General features: G+C 40.7%; 1 protein-coding gene across 7 annotated transcripts in view; it reads right to left on the reverse strand.

Moving 5' to 3' along the window:
* Positions 1-19,361, reverse strand: part of HIVEP2 (HIVEP zinc finger 2) — a 141,661-nt gene that overhangs the window by 65,415 nt on the left and 56,885 nt on the right. For 3 of the 7 annotated variants that reach the window (XM_074896459.1, XM_074896461.1, XM_074896462.1), the window contains one exon: positions 10,862-10,923. The exons of 3 other annotated variants lie outside the window; for them this stretch is intronic. The gene's annotated coding sequence lies outside the window, so the exon portion shown is untranslated. Of the gene's footprint in view, positions 1-10,857; positions 10,924-19,361 lie in introns of all 7 variants that reach the window. One more of the 7 variants, XM_074896460.1, reaches the window with a different exon arrangement.

The following is a 19,361-nucleotide window of genomic DNA, read 5'->3' on the forward strand; positions in this document are numbered from 1 at the left end:
GAAACAGTGTACTAAATTGATCCCTCTCTAAACTACCTTTGTTTACCATCCCCAGAAAGGTCACTAAAAAGCAATATATTTAAAAGAAGAAAATTATTGACCTTTGAAACACAAATGGCAATGCAGGTGAGCAAAGCCTTCACTGAATTTATTCATGTCTGTGTCCAAAAGTCCATCCCTACCACTAAATGAAAGAAAGAGACCTTATGGCTGACTTAGAGACTGTCAGGTATTAGCTAAACCTGGTCTTCTGAGGGTGTTTCCTATTAACAGGGAGTATCTTCAAGGCCTGGTTGCCCCAGGAACCAGACAAACGAAAAAAATGGGTTTAAGCTACCTTTGCTCTCTCTGCTGTGTTCAGCAGAGCTTTAGTGCAGCTGCAAGCAAAAGACCAAGGACTGCAAGGTGGCAATTTCATCGAGATTTGTCCCCTTAAAACCTCAAGGTTTGATTCTATGTTAGGGCTTCTACTCAAAAATTAATAAAAACAGGAAAATGCTGAGAGGCCACACTGACTGTAGAAAGTCCAGCTGAGGAAAAACTGCCCTAGGAAAGGAGCCAAGAAAGTGCATGGACCTAAAAACACTTTCAGATAACACAGTCAACATGCTAGGAAGCAAAAATGTTTCTGCCAGGAAAGCAATGCCACTGCTAAGAAACTAAGAAATCAAGCTAAAGGCTTCTTGTGAGGAATAAAATGCACAATGAACAGTAGTGATCATTCAGAAAGTCAGACACAATTAAAGACTAAGAAGGTGATAAATTAGAGGAAAAAAAGGACAAAAAAGACCCCTACTGAATTCTACATCTCCAAAGAGTTATTCACATTCCCACTTGAGTGTTTCCAGAGACGAATACCACCAATTCTCATTCAGGAAGTTACAACAGATATATTAAAATTCAGACAATTATTTCCCAAACCGTTATCATGCTGTTCCAGAACCTTTGTGACCACCAGAAACCACTTAAATGATAAAAGAGCAAGCACTCAAAGAAAACAAGCTATTTTTCTATCAGGACTCCTTCACAAGAGATGAGCAGAATTAGGAGACCCCAGGAAAAGGCTCCAGGCAGGCTCACTATACCTAGTATGCCCTTAGGATATGTAAAGCACGTCTCACCACTTCTCTAAGGATTTCTTACTAATACACCAATCCTATAGTAGCTTCAGATGGGATTTAAAGAAGATAAGTAAATGGAGTCAGAATTACCTTTGTTGGGACTACTCCTTTTCTTTCTGACAAGTGAAAGAAATCCTTAACTTGAACTGCAGATCTAGTTTTGGCACCTATGTTCCAGTGCTTTCATATCGTTTCATTACAACTAGTACTGGCAATGAGCAATAAAGTCCCCAGTGGGTTTGCACATCATCACAGAATCATGATTAGAAAGCTTGATCCAAGTATCGTAAAAGTCAATGGAACTTGATCCAAGTATCGTAAAAGTCAGTGGAACTTGGATTGAGCCCAAAGAGAAATTATTTTCCCTGATAAGGGTGGTTAGCTATACATTATGCTTCTTCTGTTGATAAAAGTGAACCTTTCCCCATGCACTGATTTTAATTACTTAACAATAGAATCTGCTTTTGAACAATATAGTGTCATGAAAGAAATCATCATGTGGAATAGAGAAAACAAGTCTTCTGTGCCCTAGGATCTATTAAAAATTCCACTGACTACAGTAACTATTAAGGCTATCATACTATTACCTAAAGGTATGCACATACGCATGTACACACACATGCATTGGCTTACTGATCTGTAGGTCCTCTAATTCCTTTTCTGGGAACCAGCACTACGATGAACATTTGTAGGAGAGATGTAGTTCATGCGGGCATGGGGACAGAGTATATCTCACCTCCTGTGTAATATTATTCTCTAAAACTTTATACATTTCCCATCTTTAAAATATGGATACATTTCTGTGGAAAAAAAGTTTTAATCTAAGAAACAAATGTTTTAAGAATAGTCTAAACATAAGATATTTTAATTTTAACACAGATTTCAAGAGATTATTCATAACCACAAACGGACTTGGTAATATTTCTAGCTTACATGCTGTTCTTAGTACAGAGGTCTTTTTTGTCAATAGGGCTGTAATAATTCATACTAACTGGAAGAACAAGTCAATCAGACATGAGCTGTACCTGAAGAGAAAATCACAGAAGCACTTCTGTTGGAAGCCACCTCTAAATGGGTCATCCTAGATCATCTATAATAGACACTTACCTAGTCTAGCCATGACTGACTCCACACCCTCCCATGGCAGTTTGCTCCACTGACCTAAATGTGCGTAGCAGTAACCCCTTTCCAATATTGAACAGTCTAGCAAAGTATTCCCTGCTGCAGCTTAACCACAGTATTTTCCCCATTTTCTCTTCAATAACATCTGAAAATACCTTGCCCTGCTCTTTCCAGCCTTTTTGCATATGCGCAGTTAAAGCTCTGATTTATACTTTCTCCAGACTCAGTGTACCTAAATTTCTTGTCTCAAATACTCCTTCATCTTGATTTCGGTTTTTTCCATCTTCCTGAAGAGTCCTATGAATTGACATTACCTTTGAAATGTTTGCACCAAGTCTAGTTAGGAATTTATTTTATAATAAAAAGGCTTGAAGTTACAAATATGTCATCACACATCTCCCTGCTTTATACTGGCATTTGTTCTTTCAAATTTAATATTGTTCTCCCAAGAAACACCCTGAGAAAATCACACATACAAGATCAATATGCATATTAATGAGATGATAGCTGGAATTTAATACTGCTGTTCTTCAGGATGTGCTCTGTAATTCCAGGGAACTTCTGCCCGAACTTGAACAAGGAGTGCTACCTCCTTATTTAAACGTATGTTGCCTCCATTAGGTATTGCTAGGAGTGAAGCCACGTCATCACCAAGACTACCTGAGCATTTACACGGAGTGTCTGAAGGTTGTCAAGGTTACACTGAGTTCCAGTATCAGGAACTTAAAAGCAGCTTCTGATATGCCTAGTCAGGCTCCAGTCATGGCAAGGGCACAATATACTTTGATTTTCAAAAAACATCCTTCACCTGATACATATTAATGACTGTGACACCCCTGTGCTCCCAACAGAGGAGGTCCAGGAGCACAGGAGAAGCTGGTGGCCTGCTCACGCTCACAGAGACAGTCTTTGGCTCAGCTGTCTGGAGTCACACACTGTGCGTGCAAGGCATGCGCTACCAAACACCCACTTGTCCTAACTCTGCCAGTGCCTAACACAGACCCCCCTGAGTGATTTCTGAGCAACCCATAAAGACAGACTCAGGTGGTCAAGCTCTCCATCCACAAGAGAACACCTGCACCAGTTTCAATACCTGAGGATTCACAAGTATTTCCAGTCATGGATTTAAAATACAATATCCATTTGGTACATCATTGTATGTATACATGTATGCACGTGAGCTGAAATAGAATCTGGGACTTTAAATCAATTATTTGCCTGTAACATAAAACCAGTACATTTCCCCAATGAAAATATATGCCTAAAGAAAGTGTTAAAGAAGGGGCTCTCACACGTGAAGAGCAGACTTCTTTTCTCTGTTTTGACTAAAAAATGGGCAGAGAGTATCTGAACGACTCACTCCACAGTTGCTTCAAATAGTTGCAATATAATACTCATTTAACTTGTTTTCAGAATCAGTACGAGGAAGGTTTGGGCTTTCTAGTTTTTCACTGCTTCAACAAAGAGAGGACACCACTGCCGAGACTTCCTCTGCCTACTGCCAGCATGAGAAGCTGAAAACACACTTAACAATAGCATGGCACGAGCAATTTCTATATTAAAGAGAGAGCTGTAAAGTCTGATACAAACAGACAAGCGTTAAGTTTTCCAATATGCAGCTCAGAAGACAGGCTTATTGACCATAAAATGAATTATATAACCCAACTTGCATTATGTCACCTGAGACCTTGGTTAGGCCAGTACCTTTTTTATATATACATATATATATTTATATACATAATTCTTTTCCCCAGACAACTGTCAAGTTAGACTCCTTATATAACACTGCTGCAGTGCTAATCTGAAGCATAATGACTGTACTCATTATAGTGTTATTATGAGTTCTGGGGTGAAGAGCTGTCAATAATTTTGATTTGCTCCATATAAGGTAAAACATTGTCTTTGTTGTAAAGGGAGTCCCAATTATATCTTTTTGAATCAGTAATTACAATAATAAACAGATTAAGAGTGGTAACCACAGGTCTTCTTCCAGCAAGGCACGAAAACACGTGTCTCAGCGGGTGCGCAGGAGAAGGAGACATGGTGTTGCAATCTAAACTGCTGGATCAGGCCTTATTATTCCATCCTCTGCATCCTTGAGCGCAAGAGGATGGTACAGAATACTGCAGTGCTTATGGCCAAATAGATTCAATGCTTTCTATATAAAAGAAAAACCTATACACAGTGAATTTTCTTGATTGTTCATTCTAGCTTTTCTTTTTTGTTGTTTTTACTGTCAATTCAGTGCAGCCTATTAAAGACTGTGAAAAGAAATGGCCTTCAGCAGGGATTGATATTCCAATCACACAATCTCAATTTCATCCAAAAAAAGAGCTACTGAACTGGTTCTCCAGTTTTCAGATAAGTCAGATCCAACTTTTAGATGCTGCCCTTACGTTGTGAATGAATTCCTATTTAATATACTGTAAGATAAACTGATGCCTGTGCTGTTAGGTTCCAAATATGCTACACCAATTTGATAATAACAGTACAAGTAAGTCTCTAACACCTTCCTGTCCATTTATATGGAAGGGTTTTGGCCATCTTTTTTTTTTTGAAGACCTCTGATCTAAAGATCTTTTAAAGGCCTCACCTCTGGTGAACCGGACAGAGGCTTTTGTCGCTACAAGTTTTTGTAGGAAAAAAGCAAAGATGTTCCTTTCCCAGGATTTTGGTCTAGTCCTGAGCATCAACATCCACTGGAGTTTCAAATATAAACTAAATTCTGTTCAAAATACTTAGGTCTTCATCCTGGTTTATTACAGTTATTTGCCTACTGGCTGCATTTGTAGCCCCAAGGACCAGCAAGGCCCTGTTCACTGCAGGCTGATGGATCAGTAAAAGATCAAAGACCTCTGAAATGCTCCCGGCAGCTGCCTGTATGGCCTGTATGCCTGCTCACTCATGCTCTCCCCTAAAGCCCCACGGGCTACTTCAGCTACTTCAGCTCGAGGCCCAGTCTGCAGGGTCAGACCCCTCTGCTATCTGAAAGAGAGGTTTGAATGTCTAACATTGATGTGTAAAGGCCACTGAGGCTTAAAAGAAAATGCCGGAAACAATACGAAACGCAGGTAAGCCTATTTGAATGCGTTATCAGGGATTTAAATTTTTTAACAAACTAGGAAAAAAGAAGAAATTCTAAACGTAAGGCTTCTGCTCCATCCTCATCACCTTCTTGTGTTGAAGCAGTTCATCTGATGCAGCAAAATACAAACCAGATATGGTAAAGATATCCCTGTTTCCCAAGCTCATTAATACAATGCACTTCCATTTCTTGGCTCCAACCCAGAGCCTTCCAGAGCCCCCTCCTGACCCTGGTCCTTGCGGGGTGAGCCAGCAGCTCGTACCCTCTGCTTTCAGCCAAGCAACATGGGTTTACAGCTAGAGGTGGGAGAAAGGTTGCAAAGAAAGAGCAAACCTTCTCCTGACCGTGGTGTCCCGACCCATCCCCACCGCTCTTCCAGTGTCACCCAGAGCCTCCTCTTTCGGGCTTAGCCCCTACCTCCACTGCCCCCTGAGCTCTTCTTCTGGGACTGGCACAGGCTCCACTCCCCAAGTGAGACGCTGAGGAGTGATGACCAAGAGTCTGTTTCTGCACTGTCCACCTCAAACCATAACTCTAAATGTATCTTCCAATTCTACTCACGTATTTATAGGCCCCTGCATGGGGACATATTATTCTTTCAAAAATATTACAGGAAAATGCTGCAAGAGATTGTCATAAAAAACCTCCATCATAATTTCATTAAAAATTAACAAAAAGAAAGCATTAGTGTTGTCCTGCCAACTGGGGGTGGGGGGGTGTCTCATATTATTAAATTGAGAAGGGCAGCAATGGAAAGCCTTTTTAGATTGGTGTTTCCACTCTTTCCTCTTTTGCTTGCTTCAAAAGTCCTGCATAATTAATACTGTAGTACTTAATAAATGCTTATGAACCTACTACCTCTCTGCTCTTTCCGTTTAATTAGGTGATTGACTTCAGACATACTATAAATTATGATGACAATTTAATTACTTTTTTAATGTGCACACTTAAAAGATTTATAAACAGGAATAGAGTAGTACAGTGCACTGAAAACTAGAAATACTGTGAACTGGAGAACGCACAAAGTAATCCCATCTAAAGTATCTTCCCAGTGTCTGAGCACCTGCAATGACTGGAAGATACAGTATTTACAGTGTCTGGTACAATCACAGAGAATTGTGTATTTCTATCCAAATGCCTGTGTATGCACCTTTTGCCTCTTTTTTCCTTCTAGCACTTGCATTATCTCACTCGACTTCATGGCAGGAACCTAAAGCGGTTCCAAGGAGTAGTCAGGCTATGGACTTCAGCACCTCTTAGGTAAAGTGTGCGTAAAAAGTGGAAGACCCTTCTTTGAAATGAATCATAAAACTTCTGCCTCATTTCATCATAACACAGTCATTGTCAAAATCTGCAGGGGGCCAAAATCTGCCCTGGTATTCCAGCTGACACAAGCAAATTGTTAAAGCAGATTTCATCATCTCATGAACAGACCCTTCTTGGTCAGGAGACAGAAATGTCCGTCTGAGAATATTTCACACTATCGGCACCACATACTGCAACAACTGAAGTTAGCTCTTCTGATATTGTTGTTATGCCACCTAGGACTCATTCCCCTGCCACTTACAGGAATGTAAATTATAACTAAATTCACAAAGCTAAGAGAATTGCATAAACAACAAACTGAATAAGAATCAGACCCTGGTTTTCACTTCAAACCAGTGCTTAACTAAAAATAATATTTTTAAATTTAAATAGTTTAAGATACTAAGAGAAGAGTTAACCTACCTAAATATCCAGACATTTCTAACCCTCGGTTGGTTACTGAAAACAAAGAAATCATGACTGTTTTCTGCAAGTTACCTGTCATCAACATAGAGAGATGACAGCATTTGTTTTAAATCACACTGTACGCTATATTGGTGAAACTTTCTCATGTAAAAAAAGTCATTAAAATTTGGGCTAGAGAAGACGCTTTCCCATCTGGGAGCTGAATCTGGTTTGGTGTGACTATTCCTGTCTGTTAATTTAGCAGTATAAAGTATAACTGTACATTCTTGGCATACCTACTGGGGATGCTGGCATCTCTGTAACCAGAACTGCTTTCAGAGAGGGAAAAAAAAAGACTGGGCAATTCAGAGTGCGCTAGAAAAATGATGGGCAATTCAGTGTTTTAAGCATCACCTGTCAACAGTGTTGAATAGTCAAAAGGGAAATAAATTTAAATGTAATGCCAAGGCACAGTGCTGTGATAATTGTCTCTGCTTTTCCTTTTTAATACAGAAAAAAAACCCTGCAGACGCTCATCTCATTCACACCCAGTGAAGCTGAGTGGAAAGCAGATCAATCCTACAGCTTCCTCGTGTGTCTGTCCACCTTGGCCAGCCCAGAGCGGGGTCAGAAAAGGTACAGGTAAAACAGAAAATGCCAGGAGGCTGAGTGGTGAGGTAAATCACAGGGAGCTGCTTTGATTGCAGCTTCCGTTCTCGGAGGAGCTGCGCGGGGCTGAAACAATGGCTCTCCTATGGAGCTGCGTCTCATCTACCTCATCTACAGCTGGTGATGGATGATGGGTCAAGAGGGCAGCAGACTTTGGGTGCACAACCCTTAAATACTTTATCAAAGATGGCAAAAGGCCATGTACTACAATAACACAGCAAATACTTCCTCTTGCTGTAGAGCAGACAAATTCCTTCCTCTCTGCTGGCTAAATCTGAAGCTTTTGGTTCACGGCTCAGAGTGTGTGCAAGTTCTATATTCGTAAAACATAAGCGTAAAAAAGCTGTGTTTTTATTCCTGAGACCGTTCAATTGTAAACATTCTCACAGAAATGAAAAGTCAGCCCTATCTGCGCTGAAATCCAATGCAGTCATAAATATGTATTTCTAGGGATTTATAGGGTTTATAGACAATAAAAGAAGGCACATTTCACTCATTTTAAAAATTGAAACTGCATAGTAAGAACAGAAAAAATCTGTAAAACTGTAACTCATCCAAACTTTTCATACTGAAAGGATTTCCTGAAAGAAAAACATACTGATTTTATAGAATTGAAAAGTTCCACAAAAAATAGAAATTTTGTCCCTGGTTTAAATTAAGATTAACAAAAGTAATAGGCCTTGTGATATAACAAAATACTTCAATACTAACAGTTTAACAGTATTGTTATGATACCCAGTGAATTATAATTTAACAAGACATTTGAGATGAGTTGGAATACCTTTATACCATCAAAATATCTTTATGTAAAACAAAACTGAACCATTATTTTAAATGTTCTGAAATAAGATATCTCACTGTGTAAGAGCTGTCAAGCTGTCCTAGGTTAGAGCAGAGGTAAAGTATTTCAGAATCTTCTGCCATTTAAATGTTCTTCCAACTAGTTTTGTCTTCTGTTCCTCCTTAGCTGCTTCTCTCTCTGTTTTTCCCCCTAGATATCTTTAAAACGATCTTACTGCTCTGAATTTGACAATATAACAATGCTATAACGGGACAGAAAGCTGTGGCCTCATGTTTGGTTTCTAAAGGCAGCGGCAAAAAAGAATCTCTGAAGAAACCTCCAACCAGCTATGACCATTTCAGCTCCCTTACCAGTTGACTAGAGCATCAGCAACAGAAGATGACCACTTTGCTGCCCACCCACGTGACCCCAGAAGCCAAGATAATGCTATAATAACGTTGCCAATCAATAGCATTGATTAATGGCAAGTACATCTAATACTGGCTCATAAGTTTCCCATTTTGGAGGCTCTGAGGAGTCTGTTCACATCAAAGTGTTGAAGCGACTGGCGCAGGTTTTCTGGCAGCACAGTGCAGGCAGCAAGGGCAGCAAGCTGTGCCATCCCACCATGGGTGCTGCAGCAACATGGGAAACCTGCACCTTCCGCCTCTGGGCACGTCAAGGCAGAAGAAGCGGGTGGTTTCCCCCCCAAAGATCTTACTGCATTTTACGCTACAGCAATGGATTTGCATAATTTGAATCAAATGACGTACTACAAATCTCACCATTGATTTTGAACTTAAAATGCTTCAGAACTGAGCAAAATAAATGGTGCTTACATTGAGAAAATGGAAGGTCTCAGGGTGGAGGTATCTCAACTTTCTTATAGCCTTACTGAACAGACTACAAGCAGGCCTGTCATCTCTAACTGAACCAAGTGTACCAATTGACAAATAAGTGATTTTAATTAATAGCCATAATGTGTACTGAAAAGCTCCTAAAGCAATAAAAGTTTTTGCACAGCCTCTATCACCCAGAAAGCAAATATACATATAGGTAAACTCACCTTCTGAGTATTTTCATTCCTTTTTCAGAGTGTGAAGCTAAGACTGGCATCAAACTGTGTCATATTTTTAATGAGATTTTCATCTGAACTGAGAGGCACTTGAGGAGCCACAATGATGTCCCAGAGTAAAACATTTTGATTATAACTTTTCTGCTACACCCACCTCCAGCACTCTGCTCCCTTTTATTCAGCCAGGGAAAGGAAGAGATTGGGAGCCATATGCAGTCAATCTTCAGTATGTATTTGTGAACAGACACAAAAGAGATAAATGCTGATGTGCATAAATTCATATTTTATCGATATCTATTCTGGTACTTACTGTCAGAGTAATTTACTCAAAAATTATTTTGAAGGCAAACACGGGTTTAAAGAAAAACCCAAATCCTTAAAGAGGCACATTCCAATCCTGACTTATTCCTTTCCACAGCAAGTCCAGGATCCCGATGGTGTGAAGAAGGAGGCAGAAGCCCACTCTCTGGGTTTATCTCCCACAGCCAAAAGGGAAACAGGAGCAAATAACCAAGAACCCAAGAGAGTTGCTCCAGGCCACTGCCGAAAACAAGTCCCCCAGGAGCGGGGCTGCTTGAGCAAGGGTGGGTGTACGGAAGCACTGAGGGTCCACGTCTGAGCTGCTCATGCAGAGGGCAAGCGGAGCTGATGTTTTTACATGCAGTATCTTGTAATGACAAAGGCTACCAAAATTACAATGATTCACTAGTTTTGCCGCCTGTAGCTGCTGCACCTACAAATACTCACTTTCACTTCTCAGACTTACTCAAATTATCCAGCCCTCATGGGTCTGCGAACCTAAGCTGCAAGTCTCAAAGCAGAAGGTGATTTATTAAAAGACTGCTGGTGCATCTGACCGTGACAAAATGGTAAAAGAAAAAATTAGTGAAACACACTAAACATTTCTAAACCCCAGATTATGTTTGGCCTGGATCCAGTGGACACGTCTGACTTAGCTACTGACTCCCCTATCACAGATTGTTATCTCCCCAAACTGTGATCTAAGGCCACCACACAAGAAGAGCAGGAGGACAGCAGAGCAAAAGTATCTGTGACACTCACTTATTCCATTAGTCAGAAATTGAAAATTAAAAAAGCCACTTCAAATGCTAACAGAATACAAAAACTCATCACTTCCGTCCAGAGGAGGGCAAAAGACCTTATTTGTAAGTATGGATCAGAACACGTGCTATGAACTCTATTCACGGCTCTTAAATAGCTATGTGTCCCTGGACTCAGGCGAATGGTTTTGAATGTTCTACGCTTTTTCAAAATAAGTAATAAAAGCACATACCCACCTCACAGAACAGAGGCTTCATCAATGTTTTTAACTCACTCTCAGCTTCTTAAGTAGACAGTCCTGCAAAAGTGCACAGTACCATTATTTAGATTTGATTTCCTTTAAAGATTTTTACTCCCGTCTATTTCTTGTGGGTTTTTTGCCAGGTAGGAACAATCGTGGATGCAAAATCAGCATCTCTGCCTGGAGGCTGGCTCAGGCTCCTGCCTCACATATATTGTACATCATATTCCCACATATTCCACAATACATACCACAAGTCTATGAACAGGTCAGTAGGACACAAGCCAAGCAATGTACATCTAAATCTGAATGCGGAACAAACAAAAAAAGTGGGTATTTTTATGATCAAAACTCTTTCCTAAGAGCCTCATTTCTTCCCGGTCACACAGTCTGGATGCGACATGTAAGAAACGGCTTTCTGAGGCACTGTGGTGTCTTCTGAATCACTGCCATTACCCGAGAAAACCCCAGGAAGTGGTTTGGATGAGAAGCTGGACCCGACTTGCGTAGGTATCAGCTGATGTCAGAGTACACACAGCACAAAGCCCTAACAATACAGACGTTGTGAAACCAGGAATAACCTTCTATTATCTCCTGCAGTTTGGGAAATCATTTCTAACCTGGTAACTATAGAGCTTAGGAACAAGTCAAACAGTTAATTATTCACTGTGCGTTTCATAATTAATCTCTGTTTCAGGCCAAATCTTCGTATGCCCATAATAACATGAAGATCTCTAGTAAGGGAAACAACAGCATGAGCTTTGGGACCTCCTTCTGCAAAGCAATTAGTTTTTCCATAAACAGTTACTATTTAGCAAGGACAAAGCAACAAACCCAACAGCCATCTGTGTAAACCAATTTAAAAGGATGGTGATCTCATAAAATTTTTCAAACTAACGCTCTCCCTTTAACTTCTGTCACCCCATCCTGCCCCAGCAGATGCTGGGTTCGAGCAGGTCCTCGGGCAAGCACAGTGCTTCCTCCTTAGGGAAAGCTGCAGAGCTACTTCAAAGCTGCAGAGATTTCAAACCTGTGAAAAGAGCATGTCAATGAAAATACCTCGGCATATATGGTAAGCAGGACAACCTAACCGGCAGCCCACGCACCCCAGAAGGTGTTGCCACAAAGGTCTGCACTATCTTTGCCGTCTGAGCTTCCTAGAGGTATGAGCTCAAGCACGCATAAAGGTTCAGGTCATTGATGATAGCACAATCCCTGATGAAATGTGTTCTTTCCTATGACCTAGAGAGAAGTCAGCACAAGCACAGATGGCAACCACATTAGAAAGGAAGATAAACCTGACAGCCTTATAGCAAAACTCAAGAATCCACACATAGCACAGCTATTCTGTATGCACCCAAGGTGGCCACAGCATCCACCGGAGCCTTCTGCCTCTTTAGACTCGAATCTAATGAAGCTTCAGGCAAAACATCCAAAATAAAATACCAAGTGAAAGACCTACAAACAGCTGCAGGTAATAAACATCCAAGACCATGTCTTGCACCAGGTCACTTGCAGAACTGCCCTTTATTCCATTTACTGAAATCAGTCAGAGCCACACAAGAGCTGAGAGCAGGACACGCCAGGAAGATGTTGGTGATACCAAACCATTGGTAGCACAACAGAAGGAAGTACACAAACTTGTTTACAAACATTTCAGTATCAAAGAAAGTAACTGAAAGAAATGTATATTCTCTTCCCATTTCCAAGCATCACAACAATGTAACAGTACATTGGCTTTATTTAAGTGGTGGAAGGAAGTGTTCGCTTGTCCTTTTTATAAAGACGATGTTTCTAATCCATGGAGTGCAGACATGGTGAAAATTACCTCCCACAATGCCAAGGCTTGTTACATTGACTCTTTTTCTCTTTAACTGCATTTCCAGTCATTACTTTGCTGTTTCCCTTACGCAAAGCCTGATATTTGTGTGCCTGACAGTTGTTTGCTTTAAAATAATGGCTGTGAGGCGAAGGTAACTTGCCCTTCTGACCCAGGGCATAATTGTACAAGTGTTTGTGCAATAATAACCTATTGTACACATAAAGTGACATTTCTCTAATTGGCATTTGCTGAACACAAGGGCACCCTCTGCAAACACGGTGGCTTTTTTATTGGCACCGTCTTTAATTATCTCACTCTCCCTAACACAGAATCTCCTTGCTATCATTAGAGAAGAACAAACTGCTCCTCACCACAGCCACAGTAATACTATATATTTCATATTACGTATCTGTGAACACTATTAAAGATTAGCCTTAAAAGACAGAGTAGTATTAACAGCTGTCCTGGGAATTTGTTACAGAAAAGAGAACAATTCTGACCTTTGAGTCCATGCCTTTTCGATACGCTTCAGAACAAAAGTTCAAGCTGCATCTCATTTCAGTTTGTCACATCTTGTTGCGTGTAAAAGGGAGGACAGAAATTTGAGAGAGGCCACGCTGGTGCTGTTTTCCCTTGCCTTTAAGTTCTGCTGTGTCAACTGATGGTGGCACAGGCAGTGTATTTCTCTGATTCTTTTGTTTTTGTCTTTCCTTGGTCACTGCTTTGAGCTCCTACCCAGACATCTCCAACAGCTCTCCTGTTGGATGCCACGTTACATAAAAATTCAAAAATGGCTTAGGAAACATTTAAATCTGTGCTGTCTTGGCAAGTGGTTAATCCTCGAAGCAAATGCTACTTACACACTGGAGTGACTGCATTTCCTAGCCTGCTGTGGAGATGCCGTGCCTCTTCTCGTGAGGCTGGAAGGAATGAACAATGCTTTGTAACAAACCTCTGACTTTCCAGCTCTACTATATAAGCATCTTGTTATCAGTTTTTATAGGGAAGGAAAATGGGAAAGGAAATTCCTGGAAGAGATTACAATTGTCAAACAAGCTTTTGATATCTTTTAAACAGCTGAAGCATTAATTTTTTGGCGGCGCTGTCAAAAGTCTATGAGGGCTTCCTGGCTGCAGTGGAAGAAATAGTACATTTAGTTCAACTACAAGCTGTACTTTTTTGAAAATCCATACGAAAACAGACTCATTATTCATTTTTCTGTTAATATGTGTTTTTGCCCTGCAGTTTCAATGATATTTTTTGTAAGACCTTGCAGTCTCAAGAAAGAGAGAGCAACTTAGAGCTAATGCTTTAATAAATTCTTGTTTATATTATAGTCAAACCAGAACAAACAAAATAAAGCTACAAATGACATTTTTATAGGAAGTCAAGAAAAAGATTCATGTGTCTGAATATTTTAGTTACAGTATGGTAGGCATGATTATTATTTCCTGTAAAGCTAAATTGTAGCTTTAAAGAACTGGAAGAAGGCTACTCTGGGAATAGAGCATGGATATGACTTGAGCCTCCAAAGAGCAGCTAGATATAAATATCATACAAATTTAATGCAAAACTTCCTTCAAGTATTCTGGGAATTTCACAATGGAGCAACAGCAAGATATGGCCATGAAAAATCAGTCTGGAGTCTTGAAAATACCAACATGTTAGATTTCTGCAAATGTCTTCCTTTGTGGTAGAAAGTGCCAAAAACTTTCAGGAAGAAGGCTTGCAGTGAGACAGGCAAGAAAATTACCTTTTTTAAAAGTGATCACAGAATGCCAGAAATTAGGAAAAGGAAATGGCCAAAGTCTATTAGATCATCTCATATACAAATAAGAAAAATCTATGTAGTATATTTTACAATGTTTTGTCCAGGTCATTTTTGAGTTACTCAGAATCACCAGGTCTTCTGGTTTCCATCAGGAGAACAGACCTTCACCATAATGATTTTTTTCCTGGTAGTTAACCTAATATTCCTTCTACTCACTTGCACCATTTCACTCCTTTATACTCTTTGAGACTGCGATTCCCTTTAGGTGATCTTGGCTTTGATGTTTTTACCACCATGCTATCTAATTTAATGTCAATCAGGGTATAAAATGCTAAACTAAGAAAAGCAACTGATCTTCTGTTTTGCAACCTTGTAACCAGTGGCAAGCTTCTGGTGGAATGAGACCTGAGCTCCTGGACAAGAGTCAAGCGGGTAAAAAATCACCACCGTTCTCATTTAAAGACAGACTGTATTTCATTGGCACATGGCCCTCATCTTTACAGAGGATTAAGATCTACTAGCAAAGCAACCTCAGAGGTTCCTATTCTCTTTACTCATGTGATGCTCCATGATTTGGTTACACTAAGAAAATCTGGTTACTATTACTTCTCTCTGCACATTAGTGAAAGAAGGTTTAAAGTGTTTTGTGTCTCTTAGTTGTCATAACCCCATTTCTGTCTCATTCCCAAATTACAGATTTACAGATTAAGATTTCTGGCTGGCCTTTGTATATGGAAATGGAATTCCCTGGAAAGGAGGAAGGAGTTTCACACTGCAGATTGGTATCCTGCCTCCCAACCAAGAGACAGCAGATGTCAGGACCTCACAAACTGACTTTGTATCTTCTCTGTCCCTGAACAAAAAGATAGTCACAAGCAGTATGCAGAGCAAACCCCAAACATACATTCACTTCACTGCCTAAAAGATAAATAAATGTACAAGAAGAAAAATCTTCAGAGAGTCTGTCCTTGAGTATGTAAGTTTGTGGAAACAAAATGACTACCTGATAAGGAATTTCATTTTTTAACTTAGTTGCTGTTATGTCTAACTAGTAGGGTAGCAACTGGCAATTGTGCTTGAGAAAAAGAAAGGCTGAAAAATTTCTGGAAAACTCCTCAATGCTAAAGGCCTGTCTGCAAAGGGACAAAGTCATGACATGAAACTACAGACATTTGGCAAACTCCACAGCAATCTTGAATTAGTGCCTTGTACTGCACACGTTATTAGCTATTGCAGTATCATGTAAATCCTTCACAACAGTGATATTTTTGAAGTACCAGTGTACTGTCAGGTGTCCTGACATTATCAAGGTTCCTGGGAATGTCAGTGCATGGCATTTCTTTCTTGCCTCCTTTACACCAAGTTTCCAAGCCAATCTGAACTCCCTGCAAAGGGCCAGGATGTGTCTCAGGAAGACTTAACCTGGGTTGAAATGGAGCTTCTTCCCTCGCTGTCTCCTTGGGGTACAGGACCTCTTTACCCAGAATAACCCTGTCCCTTCCCCACTCCTATCTCAGGATTTACGTACAGCTTTGCATCTGAAAATAGGAGGCTGGTAGGGAGCACTTGTGGCTGCAAGCAGATGGACAGGGACTCTGCGCTGAGTCACTGGCAGCACACAACTTGTTGAGCTGTTTGAGGTCCTGCACAAAAAATGCTCACTTTGTGGCACTAAAGAGAAATACTGCCAAGAGCAAAAATCCCTACAGGAATTACTGTGCTGAGTATATACAGGAAACAAAACAGGGGACGAAGAAAAGATTTTGCCACAGTTTACAGGAGCTGGTACCAATCTACTGACGTAATGTAAAGGAGGTACCTTCCCATCTGCCACAGTACACAGGCTTCACCTGTAGTAATTTCTTTCTCCTTCCCCACGTGCAAACAAATGGGTGGATTCCTTTCAAACTAACTTGATGCCAGGGTAACATTTACAAATCTATTAATTTACTGACAGCCTGGTCCTGGATCTCCAACAGTCTTATGAAAGTCACTGGCCACCCGCAGGAGGGACTGAGCTGATGAGCAAAGTTTTCAGGACCAAGGTCATCAGGCACAGAGTGTGCAGGAAGAGCTGAAGTGTTATCTGACTCATTCATTCACATTATTGTACACAATAACATCGAAAAAGATAGAAGGCTCTTCATTTATTTTATCATTTGCATTAAAAAATATTAAATAGCACAAAACCAAAATACCAATACCTTTTTCCACTTTGCTAACTTTTCTTTACTCTGTATTTTCCTTATACTATTTCACTGCATTGCTTTTCTTCCTCTTCACTCTTTATTACTCCACTCACTACAAACATCAGCAATGTTTGTGAGTAACTACTTATTTCACCCTGCAGCAAAATAATGTCTAAATGGCTAACCTATATTTCTTCCATGACAACTGAAGAAACAAAACCCTGAACAAACCAGTGAAACTATCCAAGCCCTTCCTCACACAAGCTGATCAAAATTGGAGTTTTCTAGTATCGAGGAACTGGTTCATCGATTTCAATGGGACAAACACAAAGATCACCCCGAGAGATCAAGTATTTATGACTTTAGTAAGAAGATTTTGAACTAACACAATCAAGAGACACTATGTGCCCTGAAGTAGTGAAACCACTACTTTGCCTCATATTTCAGAATACTTTTACAGCTTATAGCTGGCTCACAGTAGCAACATAACTCTACTTGCTAACTCTGCTAATGACTGAGCAGCACTGCCTGCTCCATACAGTCACTCCTCAAACAAGATAGTGCTGTCAGAAGGGAGGGCCATGGGCAAGGTGAGCTTCGTATTACCTTTGCTGTTCTGCCTATCCCAGTGCACCTCTTTATTCTCAAGAGTATTTAAGCACTGAGAGTACTTTGTCGAAATTATACAAAACTATTAAATACCAATTCATTGTTATGACCCTCCACAAATATCCTGACACTACAGCATCTGTACAGTGTCCAGTCATAGATTTAACAGGTAGGAGAGAAATGAATTGTATTTAATCTTTAAAAAAATTTCAAAATTAAGCCCCTGATATTGCCGTGTCAGATTCAGTCTCTGTTTTCACCTCCCAGGTATGGTAATTACAGTCCTGTGCCCACTGAGAAGTAGCTGCACACTGAAACACCAACACGCTTTGCTGGAAGACGGAAAGGTCTGCCAGTAGACTTATTACAAGATGCAGCAGCAGATGCTTTGACTTCCAGTGAATGTGCCGTATCCCTTGCTCACACCTACTTATTTTAACTAGATTAAATACCTGGTTAGCTATTGTCCAGGGCAACTGACAGGATTTTAAAGGTGGCCACTGAACAGGTGAAGGCTCTTCTGGACAAACAAGGCTTTAGCCACCGCAGACATTGCTCCACAATTCAAGCTGTGCAAGCAGAACTTGATGCTTGCATTGACTGTCACTTAAGTCAACAGAGGGAGTAGGCATATGAACCCAGGCATCCACCTGGTGTGACTTCACTGCAGAGTCAGCACACCTACATTAGTTTGTCCCCAGCACAACACCTCTGTCACAGCTCACAGGGAGGTACCTACACACAGTGCCACACGTCAGTTTGGACTTCATCCCTCTGCCTTGCAGATAGCCCCAGTTCCAAGCATCAGGAAATGGCAGGCAACTTGCCAACGCTTTTTCCTAGCAAGTAACGACCATTTCTGAAATGTTCTGAAGGCCTGCGGAGCTGTTCTGGAAAGTTGGTGATGCTGAGCTTCCACACAAACACTGCAAATGAAAGCTACCCTAAAACACTATCAACTACCCTAAAATACAATCCTCCTAAAACCAGGGGAAAAGGGGGTCAAAATTAGCCAAAAACTCATTCATGTATAGCTGGGCATAATGATTTCTAGAAAACTGTGGCAAACAATACATATAGCAATACCAACCAGTTCGCAAACATTACATTTTCTAAGCACAGTACCCCAGGAAAATTCACTGAATTTTAATGGAAATTACTCAAGATTCATCAAGCTTTTTGTGCTTAACCTTTTACAGATTTTGAATTATATAACTAGTTTGTCATGAATCACAAAGTCCTACTGAAGTGACTGAAAAAAATCCCCGAAAGATATAGAAACAAAGAGTATACTCGTAAATCACAGTTCAATGAAAACCTTTTCATTCCCTCCTCTCCCTTGATCTTCCAAGCCTCTTTTTAATTGCCACTTCTCTTCCTACTACTTCTGTCGGATGCAGTTCTTAGCCAGCACTCAATTAGACAGAAAGCAGATGAGGAAACCTGCTTCAGACCCGGCGTGTGTGTTGTACCAAGCACCTGTCTCCAAGGAATGGAAAGGTATACATAACCTGTATGGCTCAGAGTGAGGGCAGCCACACTACGCCAGCACATGCACTGCCACCGAAGGCAGTTTTATGTAAGCACTGTGTCAGCAGATGCACAGACATGGGTTAACTGGCTCCTGCAGGAAGCCTGGTTTCATTCATTAACTACGACCTCTGGGCTAGTACATGCGGAGGAGGAGACACACAGGCAAGTTAAAACGAAGCTCCTGATTTCCCTCTGAAAGTTTTCGAGTCTCAAAATTCTGCACAAAACCCAATCTGCTGTCACCTGAGTGAAAAACAATAGTAGCCACTCAAATAAGTAAGACCCGCGTGAGAGTTTGCCAGCCCAGCCCATGCAGAGGGCCACCTGCCAACAGGAAGAAGTGGTAAGGAGGAATTTGGATCCAGCTGCTATCCTCCCTCAGCCAAACAATGCCACGCAATAAACAGCATTAAGGACTTTTCTTAATCATCAATCACACCAAGAGGATCCATGTCTGTCATTTTACTCCCTGGTTGCCAGGAGAAGGGCTTGAGAGACTTCTGAGCTCGAGTTCACAGAGAGCTGATCTCCTGTTTCCTATCACAGCTGTATCAAAGGGACTGAGCCTGGG

This window comes from Athene noctua, chromosome 1, assembly GCF_965140245.1.
Source record: "Athene noctua chromosome 1, bAthNoc1.hap1.1, whole genome shotgun sequence".
Classification (NCBI taxonomy): domain Eukaryota; kingdom Metazoa; phylum Chordata; class Aves; order Strigiformes; family Strigidae; genus Athene; species Athene noctua.